Source organism: Penaeus vannamei, chromosome 20 (genome assembly GCF_042767895.1).
Source record: "Penaeus vannamei isolate JL-2024 chromosome 20, ASM4276789v1, whole genome shotgun sequence".
Classification (NCBI taxonomy): domain Eukaryota; kingdom Metazoa; phylum Arthropoda; class Malacostraca; order Decapoda; family Penaeidae; genus Penaeus; species Penaeus vannamei.
Genome location: NC_091568.1, coordinates 26688555 through 26693554, shown reverse-complemented (window position 1 = coordinate 26693554; position 5000 = coordinate 26688555). Strand labels below are relative to the sequence as shown.

The window sequence follows — 5000 nt, the reverse complement described above, 5'->3', positions numbered from 1 at the left end:
TCAAAGTCAAATAATTTTATTCCATTAATTACAATGGTTATTCTTTAAAGAAAGAGCCAAAGGGATAGAGGGAAAGGAAGGGGGAAATGGCCAGGGAGTTAGGGATTTAGGGGAAGGAGGTGGAGGGAGGGGAACAGGGGATTCAAGATAAGCAGAGGAGGAAGGGAGGGAGGAAGGGCATAAGAGAGAGAGAGAGAGAGAGAGAGAGAGAGAGAGAGCGCCAATGAGATGGGGCTAAGGTAAGGGCCGAGACGAGGAGGAACTGCCGGAAGAAAAGAGGGTAAGGGTCTTAGGGAAGGGAAAAGGTCCGATGTGGGGGGGAGGGGGGGCGGGATTAGGGTAGTAGACTGGGCCAAAGGTAGGGGGGGAGGGAGAAGAATGGGATGAGGCCAGCAAGGAAGGCCGGGGAGAGGGGGGTGGGGAGGGAAGAAAAAGGTGGGGAAGGTCACGTGGTACAGTGAAGCTGGCACCTTTCTTCCGCGTCCCTTTCGAGGAGGAGCTGTGAGGGAGGAAGGGGTCGAGTGAAGGCTGAAGAAGGCGCGAGGCACTTTTGTTTTGTTTTCTTTGTGGTTGTTTGCTTTGTGGCCAGTAATGTTTTGGCTCTCATTCTTGTTATTGTTAAGGTTTTTGCTGCTGTTGTTATTGATGTTTTTACTGTTGATGTTGTTGTTATTGATGTTAGTTTTAGTGTTATTAATGTTATTGCTGTGGCTGTTATTATTGTTAACCACTACTTGTAGGTGTTATTATTATCTATGTTATTGTTGTTTTGTTCTTATTATCAATTCTGTTGTATTGTTATTAATGATTTTATTGTTACTATTAGCATTCATTTTATATCACAATTCCATTACTAGTAGTAATAGTAGTAAGAATGATACTTTCTTCTTAGGTCACGTATATGTTCTAAGAATATATTTTTTTATTTACGTTTACAAAGCAGATAAAAATGAGTAATAACTCAACATAACAAGTTTTATGTATTTGCAAATGTTTTTGACTCTGCCTGAATTTTATTTGAAGTTTTATTGCGTATGTTTTCCTTAATATTTCCTTTCCGTTTTATCGCCAAGATTTTGCTGAAAAAAGGAAATGTGTCGTGAAGGATATCTGGAAGACGGGCAGCGAAGGGCGCGACTCCTACTGCATTGCGGGAGGAGGGAGGAGCTGCTCGGGGGGGGGGGGGGGGGGTACCGAAAGAAGGAAAAAGGAGAAATATGAGGAGTAGGAGGGTAAGGATGATGGGAGGGAGATAGAGGAAGAGGAAGGGATGCAAGGCGGGGGTGAGGGGAGTGAAGGATAATGATGATAATAGAAATAGTAATGATGATAAGAAGATGAAGAGAAGAGGAGGAAATGCGAATAGAAGGAAGAAAATGGGAGTAATAAAGAAGATATGGATTTAATGATAAAAAAGGGAGAATAAGAGAAGAATGAAGATGATAATTGAAAAAGAGACGTAATTAAAGATGAGCGTAGAACGAAGAGAAGTGAAAACGAATGAATGTAGCTCAGCATTACGTAACAAGAGCGGACCTTTTTTGAGGAAAAAAATCGTGACCTGAGCTTAGTGACGAATTTATTAGGCTTGGGTCGTATTATGGGTTTGTTTGTGTATGATTATTGGCGTTATGGGACCGCGGGAAGATTTATTATGACGTTTTATTACTGCGAATGTTTGAGGACTCTGGCCGATGGAGAAGTGAGAGATAGACAGACACAAAAAACAGAGGGAGATGGAGATGGAGAGAGGGAGAGATAGAGAGAGGGGGGTTGAGAGGAAGAGAGGCAGGCAGGGAGGTAGGCAGATAGAGAGAGGGAGAGAGAGGGTTGAGGGAGAGGGAGAGAGAGAAAGAGAACGAGAGAAACGGAGGGAGGAGGGAGGGAGAGAGACAGAAAGGGCTTTCTCCTAGTTCGTGGACCACATTCTGTTCGCGGACTCAAGAAAAGAACAATGGCACACGCCAGGATTGTCAACACAGGACTTCTCACCGGGACAAGGCAAATATGAACAAGATTTGTGTGACGAAAGCAAAAAAGATCGTGTAAATTTGCTGTGGGAAGATTTATTGCATGTATCATTGTATTTCCCTTCCTTGTTTTCTCTCTTGTCCTTTTAGGGAGGGCGCGGAAGGCTGACTGAAAGAAGAATTTTTTTTTACCTCTCTGTAATCATTAATCTTCGTGTGAAAGATTTTTTTCTGGACACGGTAGAACAATTTTGAAATTGATGATAATGATATAACATTGCTCTTTTTCTTTAGATTGAAAATTATAGTTTAGAGAATGCCGAGAAAATAATGATAATGATGATTATAATGCAATTGATAGTAATGATTTTGATACTAATAATAATGATTATAATGATAATGATAATAACAATGGTGATTATTATGATGATAATAATGATAATGTTCAAAAGAATAAATAATGATAAGTGATAACAACAGTAATGATGATGACAGTGATAATGATAATAATAACTAGAAGCACACGAAGAATCACTGGTGACATCCGTAAACATAGCCTCCTTGGCTGAGATTTAAAGCTAATGCAAATAATAATAGTTACCCCTATTACCAAGCCTGTAGGGGTAACTCATGGAATCATTTAAACAAATCCTGGATCCTGATTTGGATCACCACCAAAATTCGATGGCATCTAAGTCGGGCAAAAATCTATTCGTAACTTTCTGAGTTACCCTGCTAACGAACGAACAAACTAACCAACAATTCCAAAGACATAACCTCCTTAGCGGCGGTGATAATAGATAGATAATGATAATGATAGTAGTGATAATGATAGCAATGGTGCTAATGATGATAATAAAAGTAAGTGTAATGATAATGATTGTTTTAATAATGATAATGACAGTAGTAGTAACAATGATAAAAACAATGATAATGACCATAATGATGATTATGATAATGATAATGATAGTAACAGAAACAACAATAATGATAGATATATGAATATTGATAATAGTGATGAAGATAAAAAAGTAATAAAGATAATACTAGCCAGTGATAACGATGATAGTAACAATAATAATAATGATGATAATGATAGTTATCATAATAATTTTGATGATGATAATAATGGTAGTAATAATGAAAATGTTGATGATGATGATAATTGTGATAATAATGATCATGGTGTTAGTAACGGTAATGGCATAATAATATAACTGCGCCATTCGCGATGATAACAATACTAATGATAAACCTAATGAGACAAATATGATGATGCTAAGAAGAAAGAAAAAAAACGAAATAAACAAGCAGTAACAAAAGAAAGGATAAGAGTCGGCAATGGCAATAATAATGGAGCCAACGCACAGCGCATACAACAACCCCAAGAAATAAATGACCTAAAGAATTACGGCAAAGGAGACATCTACAGGGGGATCGGGGCCGCATCCCCTCATCCCCGTGATAGATAGGATAGACAGGAAAAAACGAATAGAGGCGGCGCTTTCTCTTTCTCTGCGGAAACGTGAGGCGAATGGCTGAGTGGAAAGATAGAGCGATAAAAATGGGAGATTGAGCGGGGGAGGATAAGAGACTGGGAGGCAAGGAAGGAGAATGAGAATAAAGTGTGAGAGACAGACAGAGAGAAGGAGAGACAGGCAGACAGAGGAAGAGATTGAGATGCAGACAGGGAAAGAGAGAGAGAGAGAGAGAGAGAGACAAAGGCTGAGAGTGAAAGACTGACAGACAGGAGAGAGGCAGACAGACTTACAGAGGGAGAGAAAGTCTGAGACAGACATACAGACAGTGGGAGAGAGTGAGACAGACAGAGGAAGAAAGAGTGAAAGATAGACAGAGCGAGAGAGAGTGAGACACAGACAGACAGAGGGAAAGAGAGTGAGAGACAGATATAGAGAGGGAAAGAGTGAGAGACAGATATAAAGACAGAGAGAGAGAGAGAGATAGACAGGGGGACAGAGAGTGAGAGGCAAACATACAGAGGGAGAGAGAGTAAGAGACAGACGCAAGGAGATTATGCACGTGTTAGGATAATTATTGGACAATTGCCAGTAGAGCATTGTATCATTAGGTCTAAATTGTGTTTATTCTGAGATAATGTATGGAGTTTGAGAGTAAGATCATTTTTTTCTTATGCCATGTGAAAATAGTCTTGTTGACCTACCATTATCATTGTCACCATTATTATTGTCATTAGTATTATTATTATTATTGTTATTATCATTATTACTATCACTATTATTATTATCACCGTCACTATCATTATTACTATTCGTTTACTTTTGACTTATCAAAAGCATAAAACAAGTGTTTTACTCCATTTTCCTGAGTAGTAGCTAAGTAGAAATATACGCATTTTTTACTTTTGCAATTTCAAAAAGTAAAATGAATATTATACTTTGATATTTTATACAGAAATATAAATATTTTCTTGTTTTGTTTGCAGGTGGTTCGCGTCTCGGCAGATTACCCCAACTAAGGATTTTTCGAGGTAAGCTTTGAAGGGTGCAAGTTGATGCCGGAGAGACGGAGAGGGAGGAGGAGGAGAAGGAAAAGAAAGGGAAGTAGTGGGGGTAGAAGAAGCGGGAATGTGAGAAAGGGGGAAAGGCTGAGATAGGAGAAAAGGGAGGAAGAAGGGAGGGAGAAAGGAAATATAAGGTCGGAGGGGAGAGAGAGAGAGAAACTGGTGACAGGAGGAAGATTAAGAGAGAGAGAGAGACAGGTATAGAAAGAAACGTGGGAATTACTTGAAAATTAAGAAAATTTGAGAGCTGTAACACGTGCAGGAAATGTGGAAAAATGAATAAAACGTAAAAACATTGAGATGGAAACAGTGTGAAAGAAAAAGGAGCCACAAAGTGTAGGGAAAGCTCTTAAGAAAACGATAAGTAGAGGTTTACCACACCTCTTGGCCTTGTGTTTTGAAAAAAAGAGTGTGAGGTATGTAAGTTGTGTGCAAAAAAAGTTAGTCGTTTGAAGAGGGATTTGAAAAGGAAATGTTAGACTACGCAG

At 39.1% G+C, this 5000-nt stretch overlaps 1 long non-coding RNA gene across 1 annotated transcript in view; it reads left to right on the top strand.

The window, feature by feature from the left end:
- Positions 1-5000, top strand: part of LOC138865336 (uncharacterized) — a 199809-nt gene that overhangs the window by 119456 nt on the left and 75353 nt on the right. The window contains exon 2 of the long non-coding RNA XR_011399375.1: positions 4435-4479. This is a non-coding gene — a long non-coding RNA (uncharacterized lncRNA). The remainder of the gene's footprint in view (positions 1-4434; positions 4480-5000) is intronic.